Below are 14,572 nucleotides of genomic sequence, written 5' to 3' on the forward strand. Positions count from 1 at the left end.
ACTTAAGTTGAAGGGTAATGTTTGACTCTTGCATGGGCAGAGGTCAAATGCACACGCTCACATGCTTGGGATTGTACTCAAGCAGCTTTGTTGCTAATAGCCTTTCAAAGTTGACAAAAAACACAATAATGAAGGTGTCATCCCTTCCAGACTGTATTCTACAAATGTACTTGATAGCCAGCGATATGTCTGGTTGGCTTATTGGTTCATCCAATTTTCCATTGGCCTCGGCTGGGATGCCTGGCAGTCCAGCCTCATTGGGCAGATCAGTTATCTATTTTCCATCGAATTTGATGTGCTCTACATGCAAGGAAACACGATTAACTTCATGGAAGCCTGCCAATACCATATCTATCCTGATCCTTAATGAATGCTATAGCTCTTCTCTTTCGACCCCCAAAACAAAGGCTCGCAAAAAGCAGACCTGTCTTCTTTCCATCAATATTCAACCATTTAATACTGTAATCATATATGCCCAGCCTGCCCAATTATTTGCTAAACCTTAACTTCGTAATTGTCAATTCTGTTTGAACTACTTTATCCTACACCCTTCTTCCTATCTATCAAAGATCTTATTATTGATTTCCAGCCTGTAAATGCTTTGACAGGATATTACGGGATTGAGAAGATCACACCATATGAAATGGTCAGGTCTTTTTAATCTTAAAATCAACACATGCTATCCATTCAACATACTCATTGTAAGACCAGAGGAGATAAATGGTTCTCGATTTTGGCTCCTGGCTTATTAAACCATCCCGCTCCTGAAATCCAGATAGTCCAATCTTCGACTGCTATGCAGAAAGAAACATGAAAACACATCTTTTTAAATAATACCTGTCCTTCTTGCCATGTGTAATTATGATCTTTTCCCAGAGGCAATTTACTATCACAGTTATGAGTATATAAATATGCAAAATCGAATCCTATAAAACGTTCTTCCACCAGAATGTTGTTGGGGGACAGGCGCGGAAGTCCCAGGCACCTCAGTTATTTAGGACGAGATGATTGTAGAAGATGTTGTAGGAGAAATGGGAGAATGTAGGGGGGAGGAGGTCCACCCCTAGAAGCTGGACTGTAGTGGAAATGCAGTGAATCTTGGTACTAATGTTACGTGTGGAATGAGACTTCATATTAGAAGTTAGAGGCCATCTTGAATTTGAGGCCTAATGTCATAGATATGCCAGCATGCCAAATCCCATCCCGGGGGTTGGAGGATTGTGCAGGCGTTCTTTGCTCGCATCCCTGGCAGCCCTGCAGAAGGATAATTTGTGGAAAACACAAAACTGTCAATTTTGTAGTATTTTTAGTGCATGTAACCCAGAAGGAATGTGCCCTGCAAGGCCAAGAGAGGCCCGGAATTGATCTTTGAAGAGCTTTACCACGAGAAGGGGGGTGAGGGCTTTAGGCCTTTTGCCAGTCCAGATCTTTAAGTTATAGCAGCCATGCACTCTGAGCCATGGTCCCAAACATTTCAGTACATTGATCCGCCCAAGACCCTTGACCATAAACCTGTAAAGTGGTCAATCGATCAAGAAGACCAGAGAGCAGTGACGAGCTGATCCCACTATTGGTTCATGTGATTTGTACTGAGAGGTGCTAGGAGAGAAGGTAACAAATGTAGGCCTGCGGGTGGGAAAGCTGTGAAGGTGGCGGCATGTCTGGAATAGGAGCAGGGGTTCACGTTGTTCAAAAGTATTCACCTTGTTCATGTCCTTGGTACCAGGTGTACTGTAGAGCCTGTGTAAATAAATTGCCAAGTAGAGTCTTTGTACCAGGTGATGGAAAAAGAAAATCACCACGTGGAAGAAGATGGACAGAAGATTCTGGGCCAATTGCCTGGCATCCCATATGTAGCAGGCTATATGTGTATAGAGTTACACCTACCAGGTACACAGATTTGTAACTTATGTAATGTACGTCACCTGTGATGTTATGTATCCTTAAAACCCAATTCTTGTGCTGTTTCAGCCAGAGCGCTGCATGACAGCAGAGTTCTTTGCTGGTGCACACTTGTGAGATTAAACCTTGTTCTCCTTGCAGTAGGTGTGCTAGGCCTTTTTCCCTAGTGTGTTGTATTTTTTCTGGTGCGTGTGTCAAGGAGTTACTCTACAATGTAGTCATGCAAAATCTTCTCATTCTGAACTTGATCACTTCCCAAATAGTTTCTTTGGAATTGCCCAAATTCTTATTGTGGTCAAACAAATCCCTGCTGCAAGTCGGGGCATGAAATGGCAAAACTGTGAAATTCTTATGAACTGGTGGATCCTAATCTATACTGTTCTGGAAAGAGATCCACGATGGTCTGCCAAACAAAGTACCAAGGGCTTGATCTTCCACTATCTCCTTAATGGGCATACTCCCTTTGAGAAACACGAAGAACAATTTCAACAGCAAGGGCTCCATTACCCCTGTACCATCCCTTCTGGTAGGCCAATCAAGCATACATTATTCCATTAAGAACATTCCTTCACCTCTATAAGCTTGGTTACTTTTCTGATGCACTCTGCATTTAGACGGAGAATTTCTAGGGAGTTTTAAGGGCCAACGTAAGCTCAAGTATCAACTTACACTACTTAACTTCCTTTGTCACTCTCTACATTTCTCAGTGTCTTGATGTATAAGATTAATGTTCTGTGAAAGAGTATAATTTGCTCTGTAGGCCTGCATTACTGTACAAAATGTATTGTTTGCATATGGTATTCAAAGTTGACACAAAAGCAATTTCAGCTAAACTCTGCTCAATTGTTTTTAAGTTAAACCAGCACTTCTCTTGCAAGGTTTCCCGATGAAGCTAATTGCCCTTCTATATGTATAGCTTTTTTAAATGGTATATTGTATATGATGGTAATACATCATTTTTTTAATGGTTTTAATAATGTTATATAAGTAGGCTATGTTTTGTAAATTATTGATGATTATTATTGTATGTGAAAAGTTTTTATAAACTAATCACATCATAAATAAAATGATTGCCCTTCTACAATACCCCACATGAAAAAGAGGAATTAAAAACTATAGGAAGGAGAGCACTATCATTGCTGATATGCTTGTTTCCATGTCTTCATTATTGTCAGCAGAGTATGCTGTGATAAATTTACAACTGCAGGGCCCAATACTCCCATTTGCTGATGGCATCAAGCACAATACACATGAAACTAATATTGCTACCAAAAAGAGGTTTTTGTATAGACATGTTGAAATGTCTGTAATTGCGTTGAACCCCAGAACTGCGCCTTCCTCTGTTCAAATGTCGCCACCTAGCTGATGCAGCGTTCGAGGTTTACAAAGCTGGCCATACTAGGGAGACCCTAGAACTTTCATTGGGGGCATCTGATCAGGTGAGGGCAGGGAAGCCATGACAAGTGGCCCGAATGATCCGCAGCATGATGGGCAGAAGTTGACCTGTGACCTTGGACCCTGTGCGCAGGAGATCATTGGAGACTGCTGCTGGCACAGGATTCAACCCATTGGGGTGTTGGAGCAGCCAAGACCACCATGGTGCCTTCTACAGCAAGGCCCAAGGCCTGGGTCAAGATTACTCGCCACATGGAGGGGGATTTGAGTGGCTGAGATCCCTTGTGGAGTCCTAGGGATCTAAAGTTCAAATACGACATGATAGGATTTAGGATTTGCACATTGAATAGGATTTTAGTGGTGCGGCACGCAACCTCCAAGAGCAGTGCATGTTTTTGGGTTCAGGATTATTTATTTATTCATTTATTGAAGATGTTTAAGTCACCACCTGTGAACCCAGTCAATTCTTAGCACCCTATGAGTGGGAGCGGGCATGTGAGGGAAAATATGTAACACAGTTCCATCTGTTGTAATATGTTGTTGCAAATCCAAATGTTGCTTATCGCAATTTTTATTAATAATATTATTCAACAAATTAAGTATCTAATACAGACTAAATACAATTATATCTCTTCACACAGAATAGTTTCTATTGAAGTATTTACAGTGAAATCACATAATCTAGTAATATGATATTGTGCTTAGTATAACATGAATTACAATTATATTAATATTCGTAATTGTGGCTTCTAATCTGTTGCAATGTTTTAGGCGTTATGTGCATGATTGAGAACATAAAATGAAAGGTCAGAATATTAGAGGTGCGTTTTTCATCTTTATCTAAGCACAGATTGTCTATGCTGGGTTTTCATTTGTGATATTCCGGTAGGAAAGCAATAATACACAATGAAACTCAGATGGCGGAAGGAAAGCAAATGAAGCAGTGGGCCACACGTGTGCTTAGTTAAGTATTACGTCTTTCAGGAAATGACGAAGCTAGGTCCTTTCATTCTCAAGGAAAACAAGTGGACGTAAGACAAAGGAGGAAATGAAAACTTGAAGTATTATGAAAAGTGATCGTAAAAGCATCCGAAGAACGCACGCTAACGAAAACATATTTAGGAATCCAATAAGACCGAGAAAATATGAGTCAAAGCGAGACAGAAAATAGGAACATTTTGAAGAATGTTCACAATAAACAGATGTTCCTGTGCCATGCAATTAGACCGGCCTGGTATTAGGCTGAGGCTTTGCAACGGACTGGCACATTTTATGCAACTGCAATACTCATGAAGGAATTTCACAGTCATTATCAGCAACTCATGAAATGGAAAACAGGTGTAGGCACTGATGACCCACTCACATTCAAGACATCTTTTTATAACAGCAATCACCTACGCTCATTTAAACTAGTAAACCATTATTCTGAACTTCAGTACGTTCAGATGCGTTCATAAGTCACAATCTTCACTGCAACCCAAGATACGTGTAGAACCTTAAAGCCAATATTATAACATTTAAAAAAACAATGTCAGGGACAAATGTGAATGTATGTTGTAATGTAAGTGGTCTTGTATTGACCCTGCACGCGCCTCTGTAAGAAACATTGGGGAAGGGTCATCAGAGGGCCAGTGGGAGAGTCCGCTGTGTAACCGGTAGTGTTTATGGGTGCAGGTTGGAAGTGCGCGGTTCCTGTGTGCAGTCCTTTTTCTATGGGTTTGGTTGAAGCACTTGGGAATATGCTATCCATCGAGAAGTCTTTGTGTCTGGTTAGCCTTTGATGTGGAAGCATGTGAAAGGGCAAAAGAGGTGAGCTTTGTCATGGTTTGCTTAGTGTTGATGTGCTGATGGCTAGGCCTGTGGGGGGTTTGTATCTTTAGTGCAAGATGGCAAGAAATCTTAGAGCGGAGTCAGCTAGCTTGGGGAAGGGAGGAGTAGGCATTGCAAGGTAAAGCAACCTGCAACCTTGCACTTCTACCACTGGCCTCTTGCAGACTGGTCCCCTAGGTCACATTGCCACTGTCAATACCGCCCCCCCACCCCTCCTCTCTCTCTATCGTTCTCATTCTGTCTGTTGCTTTCTCAAATTGATATGTTGTATCCCATATACAACAAAACAACCAACAGCATTGTGGCTAATGAGGGAAAGGGGCAACCTGGCCACTCCACTCATTACCATGAGCAATGTATGTGCTAATGTTTACCGAAGGTAATAACTTTAAGTTCAGCGAAGGGCTGCTTGAAATTTGAGGAGCGCATTCTCTCATTTCTCCTTCATTAGTAGGGTTGGTTGGCAGGTGTAAAGGCACCTCAGACCTGACTATAACATGTTCAGGTGCTGTGCTCAGTAGCCTGTTGTGTCTTTTTGCCAACAAACACAGAGGCGATTGTGGTCAAGCATACTGCTCTTCACCATCCAGCAATCTTAGAACCCTATTTAGTGGGCAAGGCACAGCATTTGTCAATTAGTGGTGGGGGGCAGAATGCCTGCTCCTGTCTCCCAGAGGTCTTCCCTGCTGTCTCCCTGGAAACCTGGTGACTTGTGGCCATTGGGGGCATGGAGGGGGGAATTAATTTTGGACTCTGTGAGAAGAGTTTGGGTATCAAAGTATCAAAGTGATGCTGCAACCCTGCAGGGAGATTTGCAGTTCTTCATGATGAAACAAGGAGCAGAGAAGCTAGAAGGTAGAGTGGGAATTTCCGCAAAAGTGCAGCCCCTTGGCCTAAACAGGGTGCTGAGGTTGCTGGATGGTGAAGAGCAGTATGCTAGAAGTTACACAAAGGGGTTTAGATGGCGGGGGATAAGATGGACTTTCCAATAACTGCAATCTTGAGTCTGCTGTCTCTTTGGCTCCTTCTTAGGTAACAGTAGCTGCCCGATATCCTTGCAAAGATGGCTGCCACAGCTAAATAATAGAAGAGAGGGCAAGACAGCCATGGTTTACTCATCCTTAGGGAGGAGCTGTCCGGGATTTGCATTTTCAGAAGGGGCAAAATGTTCCCCATAGGGGGTCTCCCGGAGTCAGGAAGGTATCCCCTAACTCATTAACAGCTAATTGCACTGCAAAGGCGAGGGAGGTGGAACAGGGGCTGGGTTTCTTAAGTAAGTAGGGTGTTGAGTTTTTGTATTCACAACATTTACGCATGTTGGTAGGATATCTGGGTAAGAATGTCAGAGAGCCGTGTTTGGTAGTTTTTAACTCGTTCCGAAATTTATGAAAATTGATACCCTTTGGCCATGTGGGTTCCCTTCGGCTGCCTGGTCTTTTTCTACTTCCTTGTGGTGCCATAGCTCTTCATTTAGGGCAATAGCTCTGCTGTGTTAAGGTTGAGCATGTAGGCAATAGTTATGCAATGTAGGCGTATAGTTCTGAACGATGAGGAAGGCGAAATGACAGAGGGCACATGGAAAGCATTAGTGCACTTTCTGTAATTAGATTACACAGCTGTAGACATGGTACATTTGCATATGCACAAACACATTTTCTGCATGCACAAAAGTATTAGTGACTGCGTACACCTTGTAAAAAATGTATGTGAATGGGCATTTACTAAAACGCTAACGGGCAAACATACATTCCACCCCCTTAATTTTTGATACATGCAAAAAATAAATCATTGTGCACTTAAAGATCCCAACCCTGCCTTGATAAATCTCTTTTTCCACTTCTGTCACTGCTTCAATGATGTTGCATCTCAGGATCATCTCTTACTTGATCAAAACATCCTATGGCAAGTACACAATGGAGAATACTCTGATTTCTGAACAAAATGGCCACCCCACGTTTCTGAACAAGCACTGCCAAAGCCAAATGTATTGTTTCCTGTATATGCACTGCAATCAAATGTACCAGGCATTCACCTTATAACAGCCTTTGCTCTATCTTGTGCCAAGCTATGAGCATACTTTGCTCTCATCCTGGCCAATGTTTGTTTGAAGTTGTGTTGTGTCTTGTCTTTTCCTGCACCCTGCCCTGTATGCTTAGAATGCTAGGAGTGACTGACATGGAATGCTGTGCGTGAGAATGTTATTTTATGAATGGTTCTGAGTAGGTCAGTTGGAAGATGGGTTGACTCTGAGAGGATGCTGGTGGATGTTATCCCCAGGTAATTTACCTGATGTTCCCTAAATGTACACCTGAGACTAGAACATCAGTAAAGATGTTTCCTGTTTTTACACCAGTTTCAGTGTTATCTCTGGTCAAGACCCCGTCTTTACAAGCTGCTTGTAAATCTTTCTTTTTCAAAATCTGTTACATCAGGTATTTTTATACAATGCTTCATTCCAAAAAAATACACTTCCAAGCACTTTATTCACGTTAATAATACCAGATTTAATGATACCCAATTTATCAAACTCAGCAGGATTAAGAGCTGAGATTGGATTGAAACTTTCCGTATGCAGACTGGCTCTATGTCACCGGTGGTTGCTTTTTTTAAAAAACGTTCTTTATTGGTTTACAGTAACATAAAAATCAACAATACCCCAATTCCTTCTACTATTAGGCCCTCCTGTACCGCCCTCCCTCGGACTCACAAAGTAACAGCCAAACCTTTAAATCCATCCTCAGTATTACCAATACCACAGTACTAGGCGTTATCAATCATAATGCAGATCACCATCGAGTCAGTCTACTGGCGCTATTACGGCCATGAGTGCGCTCACTGCTCAGTGCTCTAGAGTTGATGCCAGAGTTTGAGTTGTCAGGGCAGCATCTGCCTGGTATTGTCTGAAGGGGAGCCAGTAGCCAAATGGGCGGCTGGTGGTAGGAAGTGTGGAGGCATACCTGGATTCTCTTTGTTCACATAAGATCATACTTTTTTTTTTATTGTTTAAAGTGCTTTTGGTTAATTAAAACCTTATACACTACAAAATTTTAACATTGACCATACATAGTTACATATTTCACATATAAAATCATTAATAAACACATTTTAAAATTAATTCTTGTTTACAAACTAAATTCTAAAAGACACATTTACAAAATACCTCCCATTACACACTTCCAAATATAAAAGGCTGCCCCAATAAAAACCTTAATTTCTCCATCATAAATCACTGACCAGAATTGGTCTGATTCAATTCTTTGCATGTCCCCTACTAACATTGAGTACCCTTTAGTGTAATATTCTTTTAAATTTGGGCATAGAGTTAGAATATGTCTTACTGTCTCAACCTCGATATTACAGTATCTACACAGTCTTTCTGCACGAGGAATTTTTGTTCTTACCCCGATAATTTCATTACACGGGAGAGTGTTCAACCGTAATTGTAATATGAATCTTCTCATAGCTTTATTTCCCGTGTTAAGCAGATACTGTCTAGGTGTAGCAGGCTTAAGACCTTGGAGAGCATAAGAGGAATATCTAGACTTTTTGTATAAATAGGACTGATTGTCGCATAAATCCCAGATAAAAGCCTTATCTTTAAGGCTTTTCTTAATGTACATAATGTTATCTTTTCCCATATGTACATTATATCCTAGTACTTCTAGAACTGTTAATACTGTTTTTTGTAAATTTAAAAAATAGGAATTCTTAAATCTGCCTTCACTTTTATTTTTACCTATAAGGTTGAGCAAGTTACCTTCATCCCCATCCCCCAAAATTATTCTTAAATAAAGTTTGCAACATTCTATTTTCCATAGGGTCGATAGGGATATTAGCCCCAATTCGCATCTTATCGCTTGTATTGGTACCGAATTTGGGAGTCCTAAAGCTGGTCTCCAAATCTTCCCTTCAAGTATATGCAGTTTGCACAAATATTTGCTTTCTACAGTTTCCAGTGCATACATAATTCCAGGAATGATACAACTTTTATATATCTCAAGTAGACCCTCGACAGAGTGACCTCCTTTACTGGTGATATATTTTCTTATAACTTTCCATTTCTTTACTATTTTAGAACTCACCGCCTCTTGGAAAAATTTTATGCAGGGATTGCTCAGAATAGGCATCCCCAAATAAGGGTAGGCCTCCACTACCTCCAGTTTAGTCAAGTTTATCTGCCACCTAGAAATAAGCCTTTTCTTTTCAAGCCTGGTGGCTCCAAATACCATAACCTTAGTTTTGTTTATATTGATACTTAGGTTATTCTTTTCGGAGTACAATAATAGTCCATTCAACATTCTTTGCAACCCTACTGGAGTTTTATCCAAGAGGACGGTATCATCCGCATACATCAGGCCACAAATGGGTTTTCCCGCTACTATTGGTGGAAAGTTATTTATAGTCGAAAAACTTTCCCACTGGGGAGATCATACACTCCAGCCACTTCGCGAATGTAGGGGGGTTGGATCTTCCCCCTGCTCTAGCCACTAGGTATCTAGCAGTCACTGAGGCCATGCCTAAGAATTTCTTTTCAGTGCGGGTTCCTCCTACGATCATAGCTAGTATCCAAAGTTGCTTAGTGTATTCCCTCGGGAAGGGCAGCATTTCCGACATGCTCCTTCTATGTTTACCCAGAACGATCTGATGTGGGGGCAGCATCAGGTAATATGAAAGAAGTCTGCAGTTTATGACCCGCATCTTTTACAGGTTGAAGCTCTCTCAGGGAAAAATCTGCTCAAAGTGATAGGGGAGTAGTAGACCTGATGGATGAACTTGTAATGAATCAGCCTGTATCAGCAGTTTAGGGAGATGTACCGGGTTTGCAAGCAGATTGACTTCCATTGGTCCTCACTCAGTGATTCCCAAGAGATGTTCCCACATGTCCTTGTATTTTTGATTTTGCACCTTCTTCCTGCTTCTAATAAGCTTATAAATGGTGGATACTAGTTTCCCAGTGGTCAGAGGCTGAGCAATGTAGCACTGGGCAGAGGCGTGAGGAAAATTAGGCCACTTGTTCCTGATTATACCCCTTAGTCTGTAGTAGTGAAGCAGAGTTACAGCGTTATGCTCGCCTTTGGTTTTGAGTTCCCCCCAGAGTATAAATCGGCCGTCCTGTGCAATATCACCCAGGTTCTGCACTCCCAGTGCCTGAAGCTGTTTTCTGAAGGATCTCTTGTGCGTGAGTGGCATCCCTATTATGTTGTATAGTGGTAGTACGGGTAAGTAGTGGGGGATGGCATCAAGTAGCTGACATATTCTATCCCAGGCTTTACAGGTTACTGCTAGGGGTTGAAGCTCCCCCCACGGAGTACTATTTCTGTTGCCTCATATCAAGCCCGACAGGGCACCTGGGGCAGAGATCACCATCGCTACTTGAGAATGGGGTGAGTTGGGGTTAGGGGTATTCCATCCAGCTATGTATTGTACCTGTGCTGCAAGGAAATATAGATACATATCTGGACGTGTTAGCATTTCGTGGGCTATCTTAGGTTGTTTCCCGACTGAGACCAGTCTCACCATCATACTGCGAACCCGGGCCCAATATCGAGTTGTGGGCCACAGGGGTACGTTATTAAAGATGTATAGCAATTTAGGGAGAATTACCATCTTGGCTAATACAATGCGGGCCGCTTTGGAAATGGGGAGTAATATCCACGCTTCCACCCTCTGCTAATAGGCTTCCATAGCTTTTATGTAGTTATCCTGGTATAGGTCATCCGGTGTAGTGGAGACCAAGGTACCGTATTCCTTGGGGACACTAGTGGAACCTGTCTCCCACATGTACATTTGGGGTCAAGGGGAGGTTATCTGACTTGTTCCAGTTAATCCTAACCCGAGACAGTTCCACAAATCTAACCACTTCCTGCGTCATTGGGGTCAGGTTCTGCAAAGGGTGCGTGATGTATAGTAGGATGCCATCCGCATATAGAGACACAATGGTGAGGTGTGTGTGCAGGCGGATTCCTCTGTGCGCGTGCAGCTCCCGAATGTGACAAGCTAAGGGTTCCATTAAGAGGGCAAATAGGACAAGGCAGAAAGGGCAGCCCTGGCGCGAGCCGTGCATGGGATAGATGTGAGCAGTGGTCATGCCGTTTGTGTAAATTGCTGCTCTGGTGGCCGTGTATAGCAGTCTCACCCACCGGATGTATGTTAACCTAAACCCGGAGCGCCATAGTACTTCGATAAGGAAAGGCCACTCGACAGAATCAAATGCCTTCTCTGTGTCCATGGCCGCTATCGCCATTGGCACCTCTGGGTTATATTGTGCATAAGGGTGAACAAACATTGCAGGTTGTGTTGGGTGGAGCGGCCTGGAATAAATCCAGCCTGGTCCGGAAGAACAAAAGCCGGCATATGAGGGAGAATGAGGTCAGAGAGTTTTTTGGTGAGAATTTTATTGTCAGTGTTGATGAGTGATAATGGCCGGCATGATGACAATTGTGTGGGGTCTTTGCACCATCACCAGGGCTGTTCTAGTGGATTCTGGTAGTGAGCCGCTCTCATACATGCCTATTAGGTGAGGGAGTACAAGGTCTACGTAAGCCTTGTAAATTTCTACTGTTATCACGTCTGGGCCGGGAGCCTTTCCACTGGGAAGAGATTTTATGGCATTGTGGATTTCCTCTTCAGTAATAGAGTTATTGAGGGAGCCACCCTGATATTGGGCCAGCCATCCCAATGCTACCTCAACTAGATACTGCATCAACTCCGCGTGACAGGGTGAGGGGTGTGGGATATTTTGACCCATTTCAATGTGCCCCACTGCATCACTTCACAAATGGGGAAAGAAACAGCCCAAAATGGATGCGCTGACTCCTGTGCGCGCCAAAACCTTGAAAACTGCGTGGGGTCACCACTAGAAAAAGCTGCACACCCTGCCGCACATAGTCAGGAGAGGTGAAAAACAGAATTCTCACTGCAGGAGCATGCCAGTGGGTTCTATTACCTTCAACATGGAGCAAAGCAGCAGAATTGTGCTGAAAACCAAAATTTCCTTTAAAATGTTAGCTTTGCAACCTTAAAAAGTGCTGTTTTTGGCACTGGATCCATTCATTCCCAATGAATCATTGAGAGTAAAAGGGTACTGCACTGCCCAGAATCATCCAGTGTGGCTCAGAGGAACTGGGCCTCATTGACTGACAGTTATATAAAATGTACCTAATGAAAAAGCAGCCCAGAAACCTTGGTTTTCATGTTCCACTGGTAAATTGCAACAAGTAACAAAACCAGCTGTGCAGACAGAAGCTCTAAACCAAGGCTAGATACATGTATCCAGACTGCTAATAATCCCAGCACTCAAGGGAAGACCTAATGCTGAATAAACTGTGTATGAGCTGCAGAGGAAAATCTGATTTAAAGGTCTCAGTTTAATGTGCTTTTTCAGGAATGAAGTGAAAAATCGTCTGTTTTTAAAGCATGTTTTTGTTTAAAGGTTTTATTCTTTAAGAAATGTTAAAGGATTGCTAATGTAAAAATCCACCTATAAACTGTGTTCATTTTATATGTTTAAATGGAAGTTAGGTGAAACTTAAAGTTAAGACCAGTCTTGAGTTAATTAACTATTTTAAAAAAACAATTCTACCCTGACAGCTGTATCCTGGGAAAGGTTGATACTTCACTGATGGCAGGAAAGGACTAATTGCTGTTGGGAGTCCTTGCATACTCTTAACAAAAGACCTCATTAGACATTCGTCTTTTGCCCTAGGAGAAGACAATGGCAGGCTTGGCCACCCATCCTTACAGGGGAGGGGCAGGATGCTCCACTCTCTGGCAGGAGGCTTCTCACTGAACTTCAAAGGACTGGCCATTTGCACAACTTGGGAAGGAAGAGAAAAAAAAACTGACATGTGATTTCTTTGTTTAATTTGCTTATTTTGCCACAGAACTTCATGACATTTAACTTGGCGGCAAGAATAAGTAAATGAGTGAAAAGTACATACATCTAAATTTGAATTTATGCCAGCCATTTGAAGACTCGGTAGGATTTCTTACCGCGTAAGGAACAAAAGTTAGCCAAAAAAGACTCATTGCGCAGAAACTGTTAATGCTGCAAATCTAATATTGTGCACCCATGTGCTAGGGGTGATTGCACATATATGTACCGACCTAGGAAATGTTAGGCCAAATCTTTATGTTTGAAATTGCCAAAATTCAATAGAAAGGCAACACCAGGTCCCTCCGACGTGGGAGTTAGATGTAAATGTGAACCACAAAATATGTAATTTATGTATCCGATTTTCTTAGAGGGCATTAGTACATAAATATGTATTTGTGGGAAAGTTAGATTTCTGTCCAAATAACTATGGGAGGTTTCCAGACCAAATCATAAAACATGACTACCCTTTCTGTCATCCAACCAGCAAAAAGCAAGGTAGGAACTGTGCCTTTGACCAATCATTGCCTTGTGGGTGTGGGTTGTAAGTCTGCCCCTGCCATAAACTTTGTGATTTCATTTGGCATGATAAATAAGGGAACCTCACAACACACAAAACACACTGTTCCTGACTCCATCCTGATTTCCGTGTGGTGCCGTTTTTCTGAATCCTCCATCTTTGTTCCTGAATTTTACATCTTGTTCCTGATCCAGATTCTTGAAAAACCAGGCCTCAGCAGTGCTGAACTCTTTTTCAGCTAGGCCCAAATCCTGAAACCATCCCAAACTTAAGGGAAGAACAATTTGATCCAGTTTGGCTTGCTACCATTAATGATTGCCTGCTGAAACTGACCATCCCACTGATCTACAGTGTCCAGCAACCAGAAGGGCCAATCCAATCCAATCCAGTCCAGTCTGAGGTGCCAGTCCAATTGACCAGGACCACCTAGCTGACCTATCCAGCCAGAAGTGCCCTGCTTCCTGTAGACCCGATCCGTGATTACCAGAACCTGACGATCCAATCTTAAATTAAAGTGGCCTCTAAGTATCAACAGGAATCATAGTAACCCATAGTAAAGGTGCTTTGTCCTAGCCCAATCTATAGCCCAACCTCTCTTTAACTTAAGAACCTTTAATATTGTCACACCAGTCTTGAAACCTTGCTTTTGACTCCTTGTGCTAGTGATACATTCTTTAAAATCCTTTTGTCTTGTGAAATCCCAACCCTTAAAATCATCCCACGGGTGATCCGACTGAGTCCTCCAAGGCGGACATATAGGTGCTGGGGTTGGTTTCCGTGGACCATTCTGGGGCTTACTGTGTTTCAAACTGGTAACCAGCCTGAGTACCCTAGTTTAGAGCATAATTGTCATTGTAAAAACGGATTTCTGTTTTCAATTTCACGCCTTTATTTTCAAAAACATCTCTCATTCAAACTTGTATAACTTCCTCAATTGTATAGCTAGAGACTTAATTTCAACTCTGACTTAAACCTAAAACCTTTAGCTACATTCTCAACCAAAAGAAGCATCCAGAAACAGTATATTTTTATTACAAATTGCATAGTGAAAA

This window comes from Ambystoma mexicanum, chromosome 6p (genome assembly GCF_040938575.1).
Source record: "Ambystoma mexicanum isolate Mex_15411 chromosome 6p, UKY_AmexF1_1, whole genome shotgun sequence".
NCBI lineage: Eukaryota > Metazoa > Chordata > Amphibia > Caudata > Ambystomatidae > Ambystoma > Ambystoma mexicanum.